This window comes from Eptatretus burgeri, chromosome 7, assembly GCF_056783735.1.
Source record: "Eptatretus burgeri isolate ZD-2024b chromosome 7, Ebu_testis_v1, whole genome shotgun sequence".
NCBI classification, from domain to species: domain Eukaryota; kingdom Metazoa; phylum Chordata; class Myxini; order Myxiniformes; family Myxinidae; genus Eptatretus; species Eptatretus burgeri.
Genome location: NC_140967.1, coordinates 11,314,803 through 11,340,276, shown reverse-complemented (window position 1 = coordinate 11,340,276; position 25,474 = coordinate 11,314,803). Strand labels below are relative to the sequence as shown.

General features: G+C 45.3%; 1 long non-coding RNA gene across 2 annotated transcripts in view; it reads left to right on the top strand.

The window, feature by feature from the left end:
• The window catches only part of LOC147022670 (uncharacterized), a 146,211-nt gene extending 128,792 nt beyond the window's left edge, over window positions 1–17,419 (top strand). Inside the window, exons 2-4 of one of the 2 annotated variants that reach the window (XR_015059843.1) lie at window positions 11,830–11,960; window positions 15,064–15,169; window positions 16,109–17,419. This is a non-coding gene — a long non-coding RNA (uncharacterized LOC147022670). Of the gene's footprint in view, window positions 1–11,829; window positions 15,170–16,108 lie in introns of both variants that reach the window. The other variant, XR_015059842.1, reaches the window with a different exon arrangement.
• Window positions 17,420–25,474: the final 8,055 nt, after the last annotated feature.

The window sequence follows — 25,474 nt, the reverse complement described above, 5'->3', positions numbered from 1 at the left end:
GCTGGGACACGTGGCTCCCTTTGGCAGGCACGACCCTCTGCCGATTCTCCGACGATGGCACCCCCGGGCACTACACTGCCTCCGAGCCTACCAGCTCCCTAACACCGGGGAGTGCCCCCCATGGCACCTCCCCTGAAACGCACACGTGGCAGGCTGGCTTCCCAGGCCCCTTTCCGAGGGTCACCCGTGCCCACAACACTGCCCACGCGGCTAATGGCGCCCCGGGCCCCCGCACCAAGCAGGCGCACCCGTGCCCACTACGCTATCCCGGCCCCCCATGGGCCCTTGGCCTACCACGGCTGACTAGCCTGGTGCCCGGGGTACCCACTCAGCGATACTCACTTTTCGCAGCCACGCTCCCAGCCCGTCAACAGGGCTCCTGCACCCCTCCAAACGGGTTTCGAGCCTACACTCCCACCAACAACAAAACAACCTCCATTTTGTAAATTTGACTAACCCCCTAACTCACTCTACACTGACCCCGGGGGTCCCTTGGGCGGGAGTCACTCCTCCCCCCAATCACTCATCGCACCATGCAGTCCCCATTCACTCCACTCACACAGACCCGCTGGCCTCACTCACTCACCAAGCACATGCTTCCACTTCACTCACCAACTCTTCAACACACTCACCGCTGAACTCTGCCATCCTTCTAACTACATCCCCTAACTAACTCGTGCTCCCACGTCGTCCCTTAAACTATAGCACGTTCCATTTAACCTACGTAGCTAAACTACGTCCTCTCTACACACTCACTGTCAGTCACTGTCTCCAAATAATCCCATTAATCAATTTCCCAACCTAAATCTCGCTACAATCCCTCTAACTAATCCATTCCACGGACTCCATGAGGACTTACCCCTGCCCCATGAAGTCGGTCTAGCTAAGCTAACCCTTCCCCCTAACTAGTTTCCATCCTGTGCCCTAGTAAGGGGGTCTTCCACCACTTGCCCAGGAATCCTGTGCACCTGAAAGTGAGGCTTGCTTTTTCTTCTTTCTTTTCACATGCGCAGCACCAGCGCGGCAACTCACAGCTCGCGCACTTTGCACCTGCCCGTGACGTCATGCAGCTGCACGTGTACCTCGTCCCTCCTTGGACGTTACCATCCGGCAGGGATACCCCTCCTGCCGGATTCCAACCCCACGTGCAGCCATGGCGTCACCGTGCGCATAAAAAAAACACAAGCCCCACGTCTCGAGGGGTTCCCCACGCGACCACATGTGCTTTGCCCGTTGGAGCTGAACACACACGATCGCGTGGAGAACCCGTCCGGTCCAAATCCGTAATCCTGCCTAAACTTTGTCCGTCCGCGGGATCGGCAAATCCCCCACGTGCGTTTCCGGACCGGGACTTCACTCTCGCAAGCGAGCACGTGGGGGGCTCGTGCGTTGCACAGCACGGACCTCGTGCTCACTGCTGGGTGAACCCGGCACGGTCCCCGAAACAACTGCAGCCACTACTCGGCTTTCTTTCCTCTGTCGTCGTCGTCGCCATTCGACCCACGCACTCCCGCGTGTTACGACGCTCACACTCCACACCATTAAACTCACACTGGGAGACGCGGCTGCATGTTCACACATGCCCACCGACATCTCCCTTACATACCGCTCTCTCACACACACGGTCTCCCTTGCACTCGGCCGTTCACTCACGCATGCTACCTCTTTCGCACACGTGGCTCCACGCACTCGCGGCCTTTCACTCACTCGTGCCATTTCCCTCACACAAACCATACCACTCACACACGCGGGGGCACTCACCCGCGGTGCCTCACTCATACACCGTTCCTCACTCACACACACGGCGACACTCAAACACGGGGCCTCATCCACACTGGCCGTTTCATCCACACACACGGCCTCTTCCACGTGCGGTGCCCCTTTTACACACGGCGTGCTGGGAAGCACGTACTCCGGCACAGTTGCCACCACACCACTCACACACAGGGTCGCTTCCACACACGGGGACGCACTCACACCTTGCACCACACACACAGGGACAACCACACTGGGGATTCGTGTCCCCACAAGGGTCTCCGGGGCCTCTATACCCCCAAGCTTTCCGTGCACCTGTCCACAGCACTCCTCCTCTCAACCTCGCAAAGCACGACCGAACTCACCTGGTCGTGACTTGCCTCAAGGGGGCATACTCCCTCCCCTCGTTCCTGGAGGAGGCTATCCCGCTGCTCGCACCGGGCCTCCACCCAGTCCGCGAGCTCACCCCCATTATCCTCCACTACCTCCGTGTGTGTGTGTGCGTCACTTACCCCGTCTTCATCGTGTAGTCTTCCCTCTATCGTTCCCTTCCCGGCTACCGTCACTTTTTCTGTCACGACCCTCGCCCAACACGCCCCCCGAATTATTTTGTCACCCGCCTCCACCGCGGGCCCGACAGCCGTTGCACACCCTTCCAGCTCGTTCGCTCCCACACGTGGAGTCGCCATTTTAAGCTCCCTGCTAACGGCCTTCATGCCCGCCTGCAGGCATCGGCCCATGTTCTGCATCTCACCCCGCAGCTTTTTCGTTTCTTCCTTCATTTGCTTGTTCATTCCGTTCATTTGCTTGTTCATTTGCTGTGTATTCGCATCCATCTTTTCGTTCATTCCTTTTATTTCGTTTTTCATTTCGTTTGTGTTTGTATCCATCTTTTCGTTCATGCTTTTTATTTCATCAATTTTTTGTGTATTCGCATCCATCCTTGCTGTCATTGCCGCCAGCATGGCGCATAGCTGGGCCATGTCGGGTGCGCTTGGGTGAGCCGTTTCGGCAAGGATCGGGGGGTTTTGGTGGAGAGGGGGAGGGGAGGTGTCATACACCGCGGCCGCTGCCGCACCTATTTCGGGCTCTGGGTTCAGTTGGGCGAGTTCGTTTTCCTGTACAACCAACATTTCCTGCACGGGGATTTCGTCCTGAGCCATGGATTCTACACATTCTACATCCATTTCTAATACCCCCGGCTCCCGCTCGCCTTGAGACGCCATCTTATTTCTCGTGAAGGGTTAATTTATCTCGCTCGTAATTTGGAGGGAATCGGGGGTCGCTTCTCTCACCCCTGGACCGATTCCCGTGAATTTAGCTGGAGACAGGAGAGCCCGTTTTCCCGTTCTCCGATACCAGTGCCGCGAGGAGGGCGATGAGTTTATATCGCACGACCTGACACCAGTGTTGCGGATTCGCGCCCGCCGGCGTGCGAACGGCCACGTAACTCGAATCGCGGCACGTCGCCCACCGGACGGACAATCCAGTCGTGACCCTCTCGGACTAACGCCGGGAACTAGTCACGGGTGGACCTTTTCGGTCTCACCACGATCGTGCCAATCGGCCCCCACGTGGGATAGGGTTGCTCGCCAAATTCGACCTACCTAAGTACCCACACGGAGGGTAGACCAGGCGATCGCACCTCGCCGCAGGTCGACTTCGGACACGGGCCACTTTAAGCGACCCGTTCCGTACTATCGGGATAACCGAGCGGTGTTATTCGTCGGCCTCGACGGTTCGATTAATTATCGGGCGTTTTAGACCACGACCAACCCTTTACGTGAAGCAAGATGGAGATTCAATGAAAGAAAAGACGAAGCGAAGCGGGAAAACAGTTCAACATAACTCACATTTATTTCGCGATGAACGGGAAGCACACATATACAATTACACCAAAAGCACATGTAAAAGGAGAAGAAACACAATATTACACAAAAAGCAAATATAAAAGAGAAACACAATGCAGAGCTATCCGACTACCGAGCACACGGCAACACTTATACAATTTTACTTCACAGACGGCGCCGACAACACAGATACCCAAAGCAAAAGAAAAAGAACCACCCTCCAGGATGAGGGGGGTAGGCGGGCCTGGGGCCAAGACCATGTCGGGCCTACCCATCTGATGATGAGAAGCAAAGCGGCGGTGGCGCCTCAACTCCGCGGGCCTCGCGGACAGTGTCTGGTAGGGGGTGGGAAAGGGGCCCCCTTGTCACACTATCTCAGCGCGGGGGGAAACAGGAGGGGGTTGTTGATGCTCGGGGGGGGGGAAGAGGATATCACCCTGTCTCGGGTCCCGCGACGAGCGTCTCCACCTCGACCTCGGTCGCGCCGCCGGCCTCTCCCTCCGCCGCTCCCCGACTCCGACGCGAGCACCCCCTCGGTCGCCTTCGCCGCCGCCACCTCTCCACAGCTCCGTCCTCTTCTTCCCAGCTCCACCGACAACTCCCAACCGCGAACTCGAACTGCGAACTCTTGACTTCTCCCCTCCGAACTGAACTGTTTGGCGAGCGCGGCCGTTTATATCCCCCGTGGCCTCGCTCCCCCACCTTTGACCCTTTACCTCCGACCCTTCACCTCTAACTGGCTCCCCATTGGACCGAGGAAAAGTGGGCGTGAATGCTTTTTGATCCATGAATTTGCATATAGCGACCTCACTCCAACGCCCTGGAGGCGGGGCCAAATCGCCCCACGCTCTCCGATAGGACGGAACAGAAGTGGGCGTGAGTCGTTTTTGATCCGTTTTTCTCGGAAAGTCTGTGATGTTTCTGAACACGCTGCTCGGTGCGCGCCCTGCACGAGTCCAGTATCGGTGCCCACAAGTGGCGCAAGAATGGTGGTGATGCGATGGTGGCGAGTTGTGACGGTAAAGGTCGTGGCTGTTGTTGTGAAGCGGCGTTGTGGTTGGTGGTTGTTGTTGTGAAGCGGCTGTTGAGACGTGGTTGGTGGTGGTAGTAATGGCGGCTGGTCCAAAATAAAGATAGTAAAAGAAAAACGGCTATCCTGAAGAGTCACAGCCCGACTGAATGACATTTATTCCCTCGAAACAACGGGTTTGGGCCTAACTACGCATATACTTACAGAGATATCTCACCTAAGGGACCTGAATGGTGGTTTGTGAATTTCGTCAACCACAACAATATATATATATATATATATATATATATATATATATATATATATATATATATATAAATATATTTTTTATATATATACTGTATATATATATATATATATACTATATATATATATATATATATATATATATATATATATATATATATATATATATACATATACATATACATATATACTAGATATGTATATATATATATATATACTATATATGTATATATATATATATATATATATATACTATATATGTATATATATATATATATATATATATACTATATATGTATATATATATATACTATATATGTATATATATATATATATATATATATATATATATATATATGTATATATATATATATATATATATATATATATATATACTATATATGTATATATATATATATATATATATATATATATGTATATATATATATATATATATATATATATATATATACTATATATGTATATATATATATATATATATATATACTATATATGTATATATATATATATATATATATATATATATATATACTATATATGTATATATATATATATATATATATATATATATATATATATATATATATATATATATATATATATATATATATATATATATATATATATATATATATATATATATATATATATATATATATATATATATATATATATATATATATATATATATATATATATATATATATATATATATATATATATATATATATATATATATATATACACACTACCGGTCAAAAACACTCCCATTTTTCCAGTTTTTACTCAAATTTAAGCAGTTTAATGTTTCAATGTACTCTGAAGTTAAAGCATAGAACAAATAAACAATTGCAGATAAAAAAAACGAAATCATGGAATCGTTTTGTTGAACAAAATTTAATCTAAGTTTTTGACTCATCAAAGTAGCCACCTTTTGCAGATATAACAGCCGAACATACTTGTGACATTCTTTCTCCAATGGAAATAAAATATTGTTTGGAAAGTTCTTCCCAACACTGTTGCAGAAGTTCCCACAAATGAGTTGCACTTGTAGGTTGCTTTGCTTTCACCCTTCTGTCCAGTTCATCCAAATCAGCTCGATGGGGTTTAAGTCTGTAGACTGTGCTGGCCATTCCATTATTTGAAGCCTATCGTCTTGTTCTTTTCTTCTGAGGTAGTTCTGACATAGCCTGGAGGTATGTTTTGGGTCGTTATCTTGCTGCAGGATGAACCCCTGACCAACTAGGCATAGACCAGAGGGTATTGCATGGCTCTGCAAAATGCTGTGTTAGCATTTTTGATTCAGGATGCCAGTGACTCTGTGCAAGTCACTGACTCTAGATCCAGCAAAAGAGCCCCAAGTCATCATGCTTCCTCCTGCATGTTTGACAGCTGGTGTCACACACTGAGAAACCATCCTTTCGCTTACTCGGTAGCATACAAAAACCCTGCGTAATGAACCGAAGATTTCAAATTTTGATTCATCGGTCCATAAGACCTTTTTCCAATTTTCAGTAGTCCACTGGCGGTGCTTCATGGCCAGGCAAGCTTTATTTTCTTATTTTGCCATCTAAGCAATGGCTTTCTTACTGCCACTCGACCTGTCAAACCTGCAGCTCGATGTCTTCTCTTCACTATTGAAACTGAGACTTCCTTACTTCCACCAATGTTAAGATGTGCTTGAAGCTGCTGTCCTGTGAGCCACCTATCACACAAGCTGTTGACTCTCAGAAACTTGTCTTCTGATTGTGTTGTGGCTTTGGGTCTGCAAGGCCTCTTCCTGTCAGAGTTTCCTCCAGTTTCCAAGTGCCTTTTGATGGTGTAGGAAACTGTACTCACTGACACCTTGGCTTCCTTTGCAATTTCTCTAAAGGAAAGACCTAGACTTTTAAGGGTTATAATCGTCTGTCTGTCTTCTTTTGTTAATTGTCTTTTTATCGCCATTATGTTAGCAATATACTACTTCCTGCAGTGCAATATTGTCCAAATAATGCTTCAGAGGGTGTATCAACACAGTCTGTACCAATACTGCTTTTATACAGATGGAGGGTTTGTAACTAATCAACAAAAGTTGGGACACCTGCAGGAAATGTTTGCATAAACTTGCAAGGCTTCATTTACTTCCATTGCTGCAGAACAGCTGAAGTTTCTAACCCATTACTTGTTCCCTGAAAAAGGCCTTTTTAACAACTCTGAAATTTACATTATTTTTCAGTGTTTGGGAAAGCAAACTTGTTTTTTGTAACCTATGGCAGTTTACACCTTAGATTTGTACCATTTCAGGTTATTCACTGAACTTGAACTGCTTAAATTTCAGTAAAAATTGGAATATGGGGGTGTTCTAAAATTTTTGACCAGTCGTGTATATATATTTTTGTATATATATATATATATATATGTATATATTCATACATATATACAATGATGAGCCAAAAGATAATGACCACCTGCCAAATGTGATGTGGGTCCTCTGTGTGCTGTCAAAACAGCGCCGACCCACCGAGGCATAGACTCCACAAGACCCCTGAAGGTGTCTGGCACCAAAACATTAGCAGCAGATCCTTCAAGTCCCGTAAGTTGCAAGGTGGAGCCACGTTGGATCGGACTTGTCGGTCCAGCACATCCCACAGATGCTCAATCGGATTGGGATCTGGAGAATTTGGAGGCCAGGGCAACACCGTGAACATTTCATCATGTTCCTCAAACCATTTCCGGACAATGTATGCAGTGTGGCAGGGTGCATTATCCTGCTGAAAGAGGCCAATGATATCAGGGAATACCAGTGCCATGAAGGGGTGTACCTGGTCTGCAACGATGTTTAGGTAGGTGACACGTGTCAAATTGATGTCCACATGAATGGCCGGACACAGGGTTTCACAGCAGAACATTGCCCAGAGCATCACACTCCCTCCACCGGCTTGTCGTCTTCCCACAGTGTATCCTGGTGCCATCACTTCCACAGGGAAACGGTGCACACGTAAACGGCCATCCACGTGACCTAAAAGAAAACGGGACTCATCGAACCAGGCGACCTTCTTCCACTGCTCCAAGGTCCAGTTCCAACACTCGCGTGCCCATTGTAGGCGCTTTCGACGGTGGACAATGGTCATCATGGGCACTCTAACCGGTCTGCGGCTACACTGCCCCATACGCACCAGGGTGTGATGCACTGTGGATTGTGACACATTCCTCCCATGACCACCATGAAAATTTTCCGTGACTTGTGCCGCAGTAGATATTCTGTCGGTGCAGACCAGACGGGATAGCCTTCGTTGCCCTCTCGCATTACACCCTGTTGCTGGTTTGTGATTTGTTCCTCCTCGGACCACTGTCGGTAGGTACTCACCACTGCAGACCGGGAACACCCCACAAGCCTTGCCGTTTCAGAGATACTCTGACCTAGTCGTCTGCCATTAACAATTTGGACCTTGTCAAAGAAGCTCAGGTCTTTACTCCTGCCCATTTCTCCTGCATGCAACACATCAACTTGAAGAACTGACTGTTCACTTGCTGCCTGAGATATCCCACTCCTTGACAGGTGCAATTGTCACAAGATAATCAAATATTATTCACTTCACCTGTCAGTGGTCATAATGTTTTGGCTCATCAGTGCATGTATGCATGTTTGTACATATATATATATATATATATATATATATATATATATATATATATATATATATATATATATATATATATATACACATTTACATACATGCATAAGTGTGTATGTATGTGTGTGTGTGTGTGTGTGTGTGGGTGTGTGTGTGGGTGTGTGTGTGTGTGTGTGTGTGTGTGTGTGTGTGTGTGTGTGTGTGTGTGTGTGTGTGTGTGTGTGTGTGTGTGTGTGTGTGTGTGTGTGTTTTGGCTTAATGGTAAGGGTGGTGGGCTTGGGATCTTAGGATCCTGAGTTCAAATCCCACTCAGCTGTTGAATTAATACCAGGTGGGGTTGACTCGTCCTGCCATCCTTCTGAGGTCGGCAAAATGAGTGCCAGCTTGATGGTATCCTGTGTCACAGTGGTGACCGATTCAGGATTGTGCCCAATAGCCAAGGAGACTGCTTATGCAGCACCAATGCTCTGCACAGAGTATGGTCCCAACGGATGGATGGATGTTTATATATGTGCATATTATTTTTGGTCCAATCTCTCAATGGTGAAGAACGACTTTAAAAAAAGTTTATCCAAGCTCAGTGGGCTGTCACCATGTCAGTGATGAGGTCCTTGTGTTCGAGCGTTGGATTGAGTCAGAATTTTTTCACAGGAGTCCTATGCAGGAATATATTCCTGTTTATTAAATGTAACATGAACTTTATCTCTAATATATGCACACACACACACACACACACACACACACACACACACACACACACACACACACACACACACACACACACACACACGCACACAGTCTGCCTGGCAGGCACGTAAAATTTATAAAGCCTGCAGTGGTAATGTGAGAATGGTCTGAGGATATCTGAACACTCAGCTAAGTGGGTTGTCACTGTGTTAGTGATGAGGTTCTTGGGTTGAGTCAGAATTTTTTCACACTAGTCCCATGCAGGAATTTAACCCTATTTGCCCATCAAAAATGATGCGTTGGAATTAATTTATTTGATATATTCAGAGACTGGAAGATATGATGTTTTGTTGCAAGAAAAAGCATTATTATAAAACACTATATGTACAAATGTTACTCTATTTTCTTTATCTTCTGGGACCTTACATATCGAGGGTACAGTCTCATTAGCGTGAAGCCTCGGCCTAGCGTCAGGTTTGCTTATATCTTCTTCATTTATTAGACATCACACACATGTAAATGAACACTCGTTTTACACTGTGTGCGTTACACATCACACGCAGCGAATTTCACCTCCCTGCGCTTTGTATTTATTGTTACTATTAATTTTAACACTTCTGTACACCACCATTGAGGCTTGGTTGCAAGTCACCGTATACATTTCTAAAAGAAGAGACAGAATTACTTTTTAATGGAAAATGTTTTTCAAGTTTTTTTTATCCTGAAAAAATAGAACGTGGTGAACACACAGTCGTGTAAAAAGATTGGTCTTTAAAACCCTTCTTAAATCATCCTTTTGAATGGGGACAGACATCATACAAACAAATACACAAACAGTTTTTGGCCCCCTCTCTCAATGGTGAATAATGACTTTAAAAAATGAAGAAAATTGTCATCTCGATCCGAATCCATATTTTCACAAAAATCTAATCAATTCGGCTTTGTGACACAACCAACCTGTGCACCAAGTTTTGTCCGAATCTGTTCATAAGTTTTTGAGATATCATACTAAATATCGGTTTTGGCCTCAACTCTCAATGCTGAAGAATCGCTTTAAAAATTTCAGTGTCTGGATCTGGATCTTCACCAAAATCTAATCAGTTTGTCATTGTCACACACCGAACTTGTCCAAATTTGGGACGGGTCAGTCCATAACTTTTTGAGGTATCCTGCTCACAGACAGATACTGGTGAAAACATAACCTCCATCCACCTTGGGTGGCTTTGGTAACAAACCTATATAATTAAAATCCCAGTCATTAAAAGATTAAGACACCTGGATAGACATATATACAATAAATTGTGTGGGAGACGGCACATGGTCGTATACTGTTTCTATGTTCAAACTACAAACAATCAGATCATCCGAACGCCTGGAAATGACAACCGTAGTCGCGTTTTGTTGTTTAATACATTAACGCAAAACAATGGCATCTCTCAATGACAGACGTCCATCAACATGCATGAGATCTTTTGTTGTTACTTAGATATCAACGAGTACAATATATAAAGAGGTCCTGGCATCCTTCCACCTCAAATATAATTATTTTTCTTCATGGAATATTAGTTTACAGATGATAACATGAGAGCACATTGTTGAGAATAAGTGAACGAACCAAGTTTGGAAAGCCTATAAATGCAGCAACTTCGACAAATTGGTTGCAGGTGATGATGAGTGTTTGACCACGTCCTCATGTGGTAATGGAAGCTTTATCAGGGCGATCATTATATACATATATACAAGTGGTGTGGGCTTACACATTGTGTCAGCATACGAACCATGCTTCCCCATTGTCTCAGGTCGCTCACCTGCATTTGATTTTTCATTTATTTATTTTCTTTCTGTTTTTTTTAATTTGGTTATATTTTTATTTATGGGTGCTTTCTGACGGTTCTGTGATTTTTCCTGGTATATCAGATTCGATGTCCATTGGCACACGAAAGTACCATCCACCCCCATTGCCTCAGGTCACTCAACTGCATTTTTAATTATTATTTATTTATTTATATTTTCATTTATGGATGTTGTTTGACGATTCTGTGAAATTTTCCAGTGTACTGGCTTCGATGTGCATCGGCACGCAAAACTCTAGCTTTCTATGTCACCCGTAAGGTACCGATCTCTAATATAAGTCAATGAGTCAGTCAGTATGCCTGGTGTTGGCTTCATGGTTAGGGTGGTGGCCTTGGGATCATAGGATCCTGAGTTCAAATCCCACTCGGCTGTTGAATTAATACCAGGTGGGGTTGACTCTGCCTGTCATCCTTCCGAGGTCAGCAAAAATGAGTGCCAGCATGCTGATATACTGTGTCGGAGTGGCGACCCGTCCAGGATTGTGTCCAATTGGCAAGGAGACTGCTTAGGCAGCACCCACGCTCTGCACAGAGTATGGTCCCAATGGATGGATGGTCAGTCAGTGGCTAGAAAGACCTTTACATATTACAAGGAAATATAACACAGGTGGAGGTCATTCAGCCCATCATGCCTGTGTGAACACCATACTGATTTATTGACACAAGATCCAAGGAAGAAAATGCAAAAAAAAGTTTTTAATTAATGATTTTTTTTGTTTGTTTGTTTGTGTTATTTTTTTTGTAGTTTTTGTATTTATTTTTCTTTCCCTCAGGGGAGGGTGACGACGTGACGTTGATTGATGTGCGAGCCTGTTTGATGGTGAGTGCACGGTGAGGCAGGGCAATGGCAGCAGACCAAGGCACGCCCACACATTTTATTGGACGCACAACCACTTTTGCCTTGGTAAGCCGAATGATCTGCTGGGTACCTTTGTCTCGTGTTTAATTGTTTAGTAAGGCATAGTGATAAGCATTTGCTCTTTTTGTATTTTTCCATCAATTCCTGTTGAAGTCTTTATTTGTTTGAGATTATTTTGATTGATTTGAATTCATCTATTTACACCACAAGGAAATAAAAAGTTCTTCAGTTTATTTATTTTTCTTCTTAATAAATTCCTTGTTGACGTTTCAAGCTATCCGTGCTTGTCCTTTCCTTTCATTGATCCAGCATTGGCCAAACCCAGATAGACTGGGAGGTAATTCCCAAACTAATTAACCTGTCATGGTCGGCGTGCACCAGCGGTAAACGCTCGGCCGCCCGACTTAAGATCGAATCAATCTAAGATTGGTGCATCGCCGAGGGCACTTTCCCTGGTCAGGAAGCCATGTGGCCTCTAGTTAAATGGCAAACTAGACGGTGGACACTAAGATCTCGTGGTTTACTGATTGGCGTTTGTGGTTGTGAAGCAACCCACTCTACCACAAAGTTAATTGTGAGCAGTGGCCCCAAGTCCTGTTCTTCCAAGGAGAAACGAGGATTAACCCCATCATAATATTAATTAACCCCGTCACTGTACCCGTTTGTTACCCATGGCCAAAACAAACTGGTGTCAGGAGTGGGATTTTTCAAAACCCCTGATCAACAAACTGGTGTTGAGTGTGAAATTTGAATCCTGATCAAGAAATTGTTGATCAGCAGCGGGATATTTGGACCTGTAGTGCACTTCACACACCTCAAAATTCAGGGCTGTTTAGACTAAATTTTGTTCAAATTTATTGGTGTGGACAATGGCAATTCCCATTGAGCCATGTCGACGATATAAATATGGATAAGGAATTGATCCATGACCCGCATGAAGTCACAATGGAGGGTGAAGAGGAAGCAATGAGAGAGGTGGAAACTAACTCCCACCCTCGGCCCCAGGAAAATGCAGCGCCGATAGTGCGGAATGGCGGGTTATCGCCACCAGTGCAGCCCGAGAAGGACACTATGTTGTTCATGAGGAAATTAATTTCACAAATAACTATGATGAATGATCAAGGCAGAAATACAAATGATGGAACAAAATAACAACAGCAGAATGGACGCGATGAGCAGAAAAATGGATGTGATGGGCGATGAAATAAAAATGGAGATGAGTGAAGCGATGAGCAGAGAAATGGCGGCGGTGCGAGAGGAGGTAAGGGAGAGTAGGATCGGTGTCCGGGAAGAGATGAGGGAGAGCGAAGCCAGACTGCTGGGAGAGATTGGGAACATAATAAAGGAGGTAACAGGACTGACAATAGGACAGAATGAATTGAAGGAGCAAATGGAGAAGAACACAGGGGCGATAAAAGAGCTAAGAGCCGCCTAGAGGGAAACAACATGAGAGATGACTGCAATTGAAAATAATGTAGAATGGTCCATTACGGACTGACAAAGAGAGTAGAAGAGGTGACAAACGATGGGGACAAAGGAACGGGAAATGAGAACAAAAATAGAAACAATGAAGGTGACGTTAGAGGGGGAAATACAAGGGGTGCATCGAAATTAACGAAGGTAAAAGAGGTGGATGAGGTAAAAATTGAGACAAAGCAAAACAGGTAGAAACAGGTGGTAGAGTAGAGGAGGTGACAGACAATCAGGACAAAGGAACAGGAAATGAGGACACAAATAGAAACAATGAAGGTGACGTTAGAGGGCCCTTGCATCAGGAATTAATGAAGGTAAATGAGGTAGATGAGGTAAACATCGAGATAATTGAAATTAAAGCCAAACAGGTAGAGACAGTTGGTGGAGTAAAGGAGGAGATAAGGGAATGCATGAACATGCTATATTTACAGTGTGGCAAACTGCTCGAAGATCAAGCGAAGAGGATACAGGTCCTTGAGACGATTCGAGAGGAGGTGAGTATCGCGAAGGTGAGTCATGGCGAGTCAGGGCACCTGCATGATGCGATTGGGGGTGTGTCGATTTTGGGGAGAGAAAAAAGGACCCAGGGTTTCTTGGAGAGAGGAGAGGCATGGAGTGTGCTGAGTGTGCAGAGAGCAAGGGTGATGGAGTGCGTGCCAGGAACGAGAGTTGTGGAGTACATGAGTGAGTGTAAGAGCACAGGACAGGCACTGACGCAGACGGGGGTAACTGTTAGCTTGACTGACGGGAGTGAGCCATCCGTGAGCAACAAATTTAAAACGCAAATGTGTTCTGGTCTCGAGCGTGGGAAAATCATCATGGATTTGGCATCCACGCCACCCCGCGAGGTACGCTTGCACGGCACGTCCGGGAGTGTACATGATCCTTGCCTCACAAACCGCCCACGCATGGGCGATAACTTGATTTAGTGCAATATGCACGGTACGCCCGATATGACCAATTGGTGTGGCAGCATGGCTTGGTTCCCCGTGGGAAAACCCTAATGCCCAGTGGCAAAAATTTAAAAACAAATTGGTTGGCAGCAGACATATGGCTGAGCACCTCCGCAAACACAAAGGGCCCATTATAGTAGGGGTAAGAGATAGCAACTGTAACACCCACATGGGGGTGCCAGCGATGGTTACCTCCATGGGGGCCCAGGAGCACTCGTCTAAGGGGGATGGCATTGTTATGCCCACATGGGGGTGCCAGTTATGGTAGCCTCTATGTGTGTCCGAAGCAGTGACCATGAGGGAGGGCAAATATAAATTTAGGAATCGAGAGTGACAATAGGGACTGCTTAGGAAGAGACAATGAACATGAAGTGGGGACGTAGAAAGGTATAGAGGGTGGAGTTAAATGGAAGCATATGTTGTCCAAGGGAAGACGAGGGTGCACGAGTTTGTTCAGGGAAATTAGTTCGGTGATGCTGTGTAGGTGAGTGGAAATGTGTTTGTGTGTGGTTGATGAATTATGAGTGTGAGGGCAAGGCAATGGTATGAGTGTGAGTAACGGAATGCATGGTGTGAAGGATTGAATGAGAGGAGTGTATCCCACCTAAGGAAACCCGGGGGTTAGTTTAAAGTTAGATAGAGGATGAGGCAAATTTACACATGGATGTTGTTTTGCAGTTGGTGCTGATTGTGGAAAGTTTTTTTTGTGTTTTTTTTTGCAGGGTGCAGGAGATAATGGACCAGCAGGGGGTGTGGCTTGTGAACGTAGTGTTCTGATGAAGTGGACACCCCAGGCGCTGGGAACTCGTCGGCCAAGTGAGGCCGTAGGTAGGTCCAGGGCACCAGTAGTATATTAATGGGCACAGGTACCCGAGGAGAAGGACCTAGCGCACCAGTGTAGTGTTTAGTGTAGTGTTCAATGGGCCCGGGTGCCCAAGCAGCAGGACCCGGGATGCCAAAATGCCATGTGGGCATCAAGGAGGGGGGGGAATGCCAGTGAGGGCATCCTTCATGTTCGGGTGAGGAGCAGGCAAGCTCGGAGGCAGCTCCAGCGTTCTGGGGGGTGTTAACGATGAGTATGCAGGTGGGCAGACCTGCCAGTGGAGCCACACTACCCAGCCACAAAATTGTGCAATAGCACAGAAAGAAAATTTGGTGGGAAATGCCCAAGATTGCAAGAGCACCAATGCATAGGCAATAGGAATTTGGGTTTTTAGAACCCCAGAGTTTAACGAAGGCCTCTTGGCAGGGTATAACCCCGGGGACAGTTTAAAAAGTGTAACAATATCAGCATAGTTAGGATTGCTGAAGACCCCTTCGCACCAGCCACTGTCAGGATGATCGCTAGTTGCTGGACTTGCCCTCCTATTGGACTTGAGAATGAGAAGTGTCATGAAGTAAATGTAAGATTACATGTAGTTCTGCTCTTTTTCCTTTCCACAGAACCTTGAGGGGATTGGGTGTGAATTTAGCGATGGGGATAGTGGGATATAGGAGACATAGTAACGAATTGTAAAAAGAGGGGGGCTAGGGGTAGTGTATATGAGGGAAAAGATGTTGAATAGGTGTGAACGAGTAGGGTCAATACACCATAAAGGACCCTCAGGTGAGATATCTTCATAGGTACATGTGAAGTTAGCCCAAACCCGTTGTATAGAGGGAATTTATGTGATCCATTCGGGCTGCGATCCTTTGAGTTAGCCATTTTTCTGTTCTATCTTTTATTTCAAACACAACATTTCAACAACCACGCCATCCCCACCACAGTGCCAACCACACTGCAACCACGCCACCTCCACCATCTACGCTACTACATCTTCGCCACTACGTCCGCTTCCGAACGGCAAACAAAGGCACCAAGGAGGGAACTGCAAAGATGCGCAGGTTTCCCCGCCTGTTCCTTCCGTTTGTCTTCCCCGTGCTTTGGAGTGGAGGAGGGGCGATGCAGGTCAAAGGTCAGAGGTCATGTAAAGGAGGGGCCTCTTTTTGAGGGAATAATTCTCTGGCCCGGAGCCAAAAACTGACTCCCCCGGCCCCCGCACGGGGCGGGGTGGAGGGAAAGCGTGAGGGAAGGCCCTTTTCGGGAACTCTCTCAAAGGAAGGTGGAGCCGAGAACGGGGTGGTGTGAAGGGCGGAGCCCCGGGGGATAAAAGTCGGACACGGGCGGAGCGCTTGGCTCTGGCTCTCTTCGTCTTCTTCTCTCTCTTCCGGCTCGCTCTTCCTCTTCGTCTCCTCTTCGTCTCCTCTTCGTGGTGGCCGCTGGCCTGATCTTCTGTGGTGCAGTCCCGAGAGCCCGCTGGCAGGACGGAGCATCTGCCATTCCCCACACCACGACCTCGAGCAACAACGTTCCCCCCCCCCTTTCTATCCGCGCTGAGATAGCGCCGGAAACCCCGTCCGTGGCGTCGAGCGGCCAACACGAGCAGGCGCGAGGCACGCCGGAGAGGACTCGCCTACCATGCCAGGGATCGGAGTCACGGCCAGGCGCGACCACGCCGACGGACGTGGGAGAGGGACTCGACGGCCCAAAGGGAAGTCACCATTTTCTTTTCGGGGTTTTTGTATGGATCTTGTGGCGCCGTGTCTCGTAAAGTAGAACTGTTTAAGTGTTGCCGTGTGTACGCGTATTCGGTTGTAGCTCTGCTTGTTACTTTTGTTTTGGCTGTTATATGTGCATTTTTATTGTGACTGTAATATACGTGCCTTCCGTGCTGGTCTGCGTGTGAAATAAACGTGCTTGTGTGAACTTGTTCCCCGTTTCACTGTGTCCTTTCCTTTGTTTGACCCTCCATCTTGCATTACGTAAGGGGTTCGTCATGGGTTTAAAACACCCGGTAATTAATCGGAACCGTCGAGGCCGACGATAACACCGCTCGGTTATCACTGTAGCACGGAACGGACCGCTTAAGCGGTTCATGTCCGGAATTGGCCTGTGGCGTGGTACGATCGCCCGGTCGACCATCCGCGCTGGTACTTAGGTAGATCGAATTTGGCAAGCAACCGTATCCTGCGCGGGTGGGCAATTGGCACGGTCGTGGTGGGGTTAAACCCCCACCCGTGACTAGCTCCCGGCATTGTTCCGAGAGGGTCACGACAGATTTGTCCGTCCGGTGGGCGACGTGCCGCGATTCGAGTTACGTGGCCGTCCACACGCCAGCGGGCGCGAATTCGCCACAATATTATCTCGATTCAAATCTTAGTGACTTTTTTTACCCTTAATTAATAGATTAATGAGGTCCATCACTACAGTGATTGATAATATATCAATCAATACAAGTTATCAATAACCAACGGCGTACCTTACTGTGATATAACCAATCATTTACATGTGTCCCAAGTTACTGGTTTTAAATTATACTGCTGTTCCAAAAATGCAGACACTACGAGACTTATATGATAAAGGTTTCTCAATTTGTAATTCCAAAACAAAACGTGAGATTAATTTTCAGCAAAAGAAACATGATGGTTCGAATACCATTATGAATTGTAGTGGAGAAAAGACACAATGAACACAAAAATCTTGGGCCTCCAGTGTTCTCAATGAGTTCTTTTTTCTCTTTTATGAGCTGAGTTTGAAAGTAATTAACTAAGTTACCGTACACAACTTCCATTAGTTACCAACTGTTCCCCATGTTTATGTATATGTCAACAAACCCAGTAAACAGGTGTGTGAAAATAACACATGCAAATGTTATCACGAGTATCACTTGTTGGTCCTATTGACCATAAGAGTATCTCCATCACTACTATACAGGTCAAAGCACACTGGTTAGTCAAAGCTATGTTGTTATAATTACATCAATTAACAGGAGTAATTCGAGTAATTAAACAAAAGTAGCATGCCTATCATTGTAGTCACAGGGCGATCCTTTGGGAATCCTTCTCGGGCTCTCAGCTCTGCTAAGTCACCCATAGTGAGGTCCATACCGCTTGGCCTTGACATTTCACAGCAGTGCGAGTCGTCGAGCTGCATAACTTGAGATTGCTCCCGGACCATACTTTGGCTGCAGAGTGTCCATTTGGAAATATTTGGGAACAAAAAGCTTGACAACATGGTTAAGAGAAACAAAATTTCTCCAAACAGTTTAAACAATACCAAATGCTTACGTTGTTTCATCGATCTAATGAGCGAGCATTCATTTCTTTTATGGTCAAGGAGCTGAAAAATCTCGAAAAAAAATCTGTAACCAATCCTTCTCATCACTATTCACAATTCCATCAACATTTTAAATCTCTGACATTGTACATTTCTTTTCTCCACTTCTATCTCACTTCTCCAGCAAAATGTTGCAATATCCCATCACACTTACTCTAGCCATCTATGCACTTGCTCTGACCTTTTAAATACAAATCCATTCCTTTATCAAAACAAATAAATACACTTTAAACCTCTGATTTTAAACAGGTGCACAGAAATTGTCGAGTCATTTGTCAAAGATGAGTCACCAGGCGAACAGCACTCCAAATTGCAGCTCAAAACACTCCGTCCATGCATGTAGCTATTTCGGTAGAACCCCCACCATCCTTTCCCTAAATAATATTTAACCTTGCTGTGGGGGAAGGATTTGAACCTGCTGTTAGCACCCAACTGGTCCCTCTTCCCCTGATTGGCTAAATCAGATGGCCGATAGGTTCAAAATCCACCTTTGTAGTGCATTATTTATCCAATTTCGCTTAAGCAGCTTCATGGTCTATCAGTGTGACGATAAAAACAAAATTGTCATCCAATTAAACTTGATTCATGAATTAACCTGACAAATAGAGGCCCATATAAAGACACCAGAGATGTTTTTGCTTTCTGATATTCGTGCCGGCAAGTGACCTTGGCAGACAAGCCTGCAGATCAAAAGGCTTGGCTTCAAGCCTGTAGAATGGTGTTATGATAAACATGCAGAGGCTGTGGGTCCGAGAAGCACCAGCCCCGCCCGTCAAAAGCATTTTTATTTTTGCGAAGTGTGTAGCTTGCTACATGTCTTTGTCCTGTATTTAACACAATTTTCCTCACCACTTGATGTACTTGGTTCACAGATCAATTATTATAAGAGGTAACATTATTTCATTCATATATGCAAGGAATTTTGCCTGCCTGAGTCGATCAATGGGTTACACTGGATGGTTTGCCATTGCCTTCGCAGCAGTAGTTTGGGCAGGAATTTGTCTTTAACATCCATCAACTAATGTCATCCATTAGCTTTAACATTCACAGACTAATGAAGACAGCATGCTTAGTTTAACGTCCATCCGAGGGATCATGCGTCATCTGTGAATCGCCCTACGTGCTAAACGTCAATAGGGAGTTTGGGAGATGGTTGTGACTTTAAACTTTACATTTATCTGAGAATCATCTGTGTGGTATAAATCCTCGTTCATCACAAAGTACTAAAATCATACCCAACTACTTTACAAATCACTTTAAAATCATTCCCAATCACATTTCTACATTTCGATTACATTTTAAGTACAATGGTTACAAATGAAATAAAAATTTTGGAAACATTTCTCTGTCGTCCCGGAGCACGGCATGCACATTTCAACACGGTAGCCCCGAAACCCCTTGGATCCGCATATGAATTGAATGGGGGGTTTCAGTGGCCATAAATCTCTTCCAGCAGTACCAACAGCTGCTTGTGGAGCAAGAATATTGTCAAGAGGAGGAGCAATTCTTAAAAAGATTGCAAGGAGGCTCGTGTTTTTCTCCAAATTAAGACCTCAGCTTGCTGGGCTGAGTAATTGGAGGCAATTTCCTACTTTTCATCATTTTAAAATCCTGAACAAAGTGCTATTTAATTAATTTAGTCTCATAGTGCTGGCGATAGCCAGTGTACTAAATGGACCCCTGTTCAGAATATATTTAGCATTCACAATTGTCATTTCACAATTTATCAGCATTTCTATTTACAAACCAAGGCTCTCTGGTGTTTCCAAGATCCCTTTGGCTCTTAAACAAAGCTTCGACACTTGCTTCAGCGTCGATCCAAATCACATTTATGTCCTTTCCTGCCTACAAAACACATTGTTGGCCCGTGCAGGGAAAGAATCCATGACATTGGCGTTTATCAGCACCAAGCCAAAGTGGTCACAAGCCAAAGTGGCCTCTTGACTTAACATGTTCCCCAAGACGATAATGTATGCATTATATTATTATTATTCTCCAACAGGAATTCAATGCTACTCTTCAGAGACCTTCCATTTATTATGTATGCAATGTACAGTGTTCAAAGCCAAAATAGCATACAAGGTTTTCAAACAGTGAGAAAGCCCGAGCTTTAATCCAATTTGACTCCCACGGTTTAACCACAGCACGAGTGAGGGAATTCGCACACGGAACATACACAATATTCCATTCGTGCATCATATAGCCATTCTCAAGGCATAATGTGATTATTTAAAACTGCTCCGAGACGCATGTACGCATCATGCTTTAGTTGTTGCAATACAACTTCTAACAAGACGTTCATGTATGACATCGTACAGTAATCTTCAGTTACTTATCGAGCTCACAATCCTTTCTAATTCAGATGTTCACCAAGATCGAATTCACACATCACTTACCACCTTTCTATCTGGTCTTAAAGCACTCTCAACGGCACCTGCCCTTCACTCCAAATATACCGCACCACAATGCCAGGGCTCTGTCTTTCAATACAAGCTGACGTTTACCCAGTTGTTGAATGCTGTGTGAGATACATATATAAAGATGCAACGACGTGTGATGAATCTGTCGTCATCGTTTTTTTCTCTGGAATTGGCATGTGCACTTTGCCTCATTCAGAATTTTCACAGTTCACAATACACAACAGAGCATGTTTTATTCCAGTGAAATCTGCTGGACTCGCACACGCTCCATTTCAACACTCACTTCGTACTACATGCAGATCAATGCAAATCCGTGCGCATACAAATCAGATATTAACACAAACATGCAAGATTTCTATCCTTTCAACTAATGACTCAAACAAATACAGTTCTTTCATCTTGTGCTAAAAAGACAATGAATGTCACGGTTTAGTTCTTCAGCTCAATTTATCCCTCTAGGTTGGAACATCCAACCTATGTCCTTAACGCAAAACGAAGCATTTCCAATCACATAGGATTCACAAATCCATCCAAAGAGGTAACTCCTTAAAACAAAGCTATAGGATTTACGAATCCGTAACACCTCCACACAATAACAATGCAACAGTTTCACAACAAACAAACTTCCAGCGAGCACAATGAACAAACAGAAATCCAAAGAGATAGCGCCACAAACATTTGTAACACTTATTCGTTCTCCCTCTTGGGGACTTGAACTTCTTAGCGAGCGGGGCCTCCAGCCTTCTCCTGGGGGGGTCGGGAGGGGGGCAACTGACCCCCCCCTCAGGGCCTCCAACCATTGTTAGCATGGCTGAGCCTTCAGCTCTCCCTTAGAGGTTTCCCTCTATTTAAAACATTCGAATGCCCAGGATAAAACCTGTAATCCTAGGTGGCTTCCAGCAACCTAATTTTTTTAGGCCTGTTGTAAAAGGTTCTCCTTTGTATATCTCCCGTATCAATGGAGTACCACGTTAATGGTTTGGCTGAGAGATGCAGCATCCAATCTGAAGTAAGAGCAAACATCTTAGTTTGTGGCCACCTGCTTGCTGTTATGCCAGACGATGCTGTTCCCAGCCCTGCCGGGGTTTGTGGTCCCTGTTTGGGTGCCAAAATTGTGGTGGAAAAGAACTCAATTTCCACATGATCAATCGATCAGCAGATCAAAGGAGAATCATTAATTTCATATATACGGAGGAAGAACATTCAATGATTCATTGAAAAATTTGATTGGACTTCACTGAAACAGAAGCCTGAAGTAATCCCTCTTATACGCAATTTGACATTCCAATGGGGGGGGTGAGACATTTGGCAAATACGGGATGAGCTGAAAAGCACAAGGCAAAATAACTCAAAACTGCAATATGTGGCCACTTTGGGTGGGAGGGAGATAATGACACAATCATGGCAAAAGTTTGCAGTATTTAACAACCAGGTCACCCTGTTTCTATGCAGCAAGCAAGACCTTTGTTCATAGTAAGGTATTCCTTTTATCAATATGTAGGTCAAAAGACTCTTGGGAAAAGGGAAACATTACTGACAGCCAATTTCACTCTAATACAAAAATTAAATATATAAAGTACCAGCAACAATTATAATTAAGAATGCATGAATATAATTATTTAATCTTCCACATTAGAAAGAGCTTTATTTTCTAATGAGCAAATACCACCCATCGCTTCGCTGACGGGAATGGTAAGAGCAGAGAGATGTGGGGGGGAGGGGAGGAGAGGGAGGGGAGGAGAGGGAGGGGAGAATGGCGAGAGAGAGGGATGGAGGGAGAAAGATGGGGGGGACAAAGAGGGTGGGGAGGGGGAGAGAGAGAGGTGGGTAGAGAGGAGCAGGTGGGAGGAAAGAGAAAGAGAGTCAGGTGGGAGACAGCAAATAAGACCATGGCTTACCTTGCCACGTTTAACCCCCCGGGGATCTTTGACTGATCAAGGGTTAAACATGACCATCACCGCCGTGCCTCAACACAAAGCGCCATTTACTGTGTGTTTTGTATTTTACGGCGATGGCCCCACTTCGCACAGGGGCGGCAAAGGTTTCATGGGCTTGAACTGTGTCCTCCTGAACCAGATAGTATGGACAACTGACTGAAGTACGACATAATGACTGGGAGATCGCAGGTAAAGAGGGCAGAATGCAGTCATTGTTGCTGTGTTTGCCTCTAACCTTGCCTTTTGCTGTTGAGAAGTTACAGTTGCTCTGGGTTTTTGTTATTCCTTGTTTTTTGTCATCATTGTGTCCTTCTGTCTTTTTTCTTCTTGTATCTTTCTTCTTCTATCAGCCTCTCCTTCTTCCTTTGTTGTCTTTTCATTGTTCTTCTGTCTTCCTCCTTCTTCTGCCTTCATCCTTCTGTGTCTGTGTCTGTGTCTGTGTCTGTGTCTGTGTCTGTGTCTGTGTCTGTGTCTGTGTCTGTGTCTGTGTCTGTGTCTGTGTCTGTGTCTGTGTCTGTGTCTGTGTCTGTGTCTGTGTCTGTGTCTGTGTCTGTGTCTGTGTCTGTGTCTGTGTCTGTCTCTGTCTCTGTCTCTGTCTCTGTCTCTGTCTCTGTCTCTGTCTCTGTCTCTGTCTCTCTCTCTCTCTCTCTCTCTCTCTCTTCTCCAGCATTGTTTCTTCTTCTTCTTCTTCATCACTGAGGATTCCACATCACATATTATCAGTGTTTGACATTGTATTTTTTTTGTTTTTTTTTAATCCTTATATAGCTTCAGGAGAGACAATGTTGCATGTTTCTCCATGTGGAGCCAAGATGAAAATATTTTTGCCATTGCCAACTCTGGAACAACCAACATAGAGTTGGCCATGAGAAAAGCATGGGCTTTGCAGATTGAGGCCAGCAACTTTGAGCGATTGTCCTTGTGCCTTGTTGATGCTCATGGCAAAACTGAGGCAGACAGGGAACTGGAGCCTTCTAAATTGAAATGGCAAGTCAGAGGGGAAGATTGGAATGCGTGGAATGAAGACATCCTGTCCTGCTGCATGGCCAGTCACGATTGCGGCTTCAATGACATGTGGCATAAGCTTCTTGACAGCCAAACGTGTTCTATTGCAGTGTTGGTGGGTCCAGATTCCTGAGAGGCATAATGGGTGCACCAAACTTGAGCTCCAGGTTTTGAGGAGGCACACATGGTAGTTCCAGAGAGTCAAGAAATTCTGTGAGGTAGAGGACTGCTTCATATGTGTCTGATACGGTGTCAACCGACTTGGACATTTGCATAGTGCCAGATAACTGTAAGAAGGCCTCTGCTTGTGTAATTGGTGGCATGATTTTTCGATGCCAAGATGGCTCTTTTGCATAACCACTTGTGGTCATGGAAGTTATGTGCAACATTTGGAAATACCGCATCTTGTAGTTGTTTAAGTGTTGCAACTATTTCCCCAATGTTGTTCATCGAGATAGTTCCATCTTGATTTTCAGGTGCCATGGCTCCATTTCCCAGTTTGAGCAGGCTTGCAGCAAACTACACAGTACATGAATCACCTGTTAGAAGCACTCGCATGTTGGTCATTAGGCTGAATCACTGAATGTTGTTCCAAATGTATGAGGCCTTGAGGCAGACCTACAGTTCATCAGCTTTGGTTCCATGTGGAATGATTGGCAGCATCTGTCGAAAATCCCCAGCCAACACCAGAGTCAATCCACCCATTCTTCTGTTATTACGTCGAAGATCTTGCATGGTGCGATCAAGAGCCTCGAAGACAGCTTTGTTAGACATTGCACATTCATCCCAGACAATAAGCCGGCACTCCTGCAGGGGCTTAGCTTTGCCGTACCCCTGCCAATGTTGTAGGTTGGTGCCTCCATACTTGCCAGATTTAAGAGTAACTTGAAGACTGATTGAGCTGTTCTTCCTTCTCTCAACAGTGTGGCAACAATGCCCGATGATGCCACTGCAAGGGCAATCATGTTTCTTTGCTGGATTTTTGCCAAAAGAAGATTGATGAGAAAAGTTTTGCCAGTTCCACTGGGAGCATCCACAAAGAACGTTCCACCACTCCCATTGAAAACTGCTTGTGTAATCTTATTGAAGGCTTCTCTTTGGTCTGGAACCAGACATGGCTCATTCTCCTGTATGTATTCTCCTGAATGTATTGTCTGAAAAACCTGCTCCTCTGCTCTTGCTCACCCTCTGTCTGTTCTATTCACCCCTCTCATTTTCTCAAGAGCATCTGCTATCTGCTTGGAAATCAGCAAACATAACTGCCCTGCATTAAAAAAAAGGTGCAAAAACAGATCCCTGCAACGACAGACCAATCACCCTTCTCCCAATCATTAGCAAGGTTCTGGAATCCATCATCGCTTCAGACATTAAATCCTTCCTCTTCTCCAATGGCTTGATTTCCGATCATAAATTTGGGTTCAGACCAGGTCACTCTACCCCGGATATGCTGCTTTTGCTCTCGCAACAACGGATGGAGGTCCTCAATGCCTGACATTAAATCAGAGCCATCTCCCTCGACATATCGTGTGCTTTTGACACAGTCTGGCACCCTGCACTACTCACCAAACTCTCTTCCTATGGTATCCAAGGCCATCTCCACTCATGGCTCGCAGAC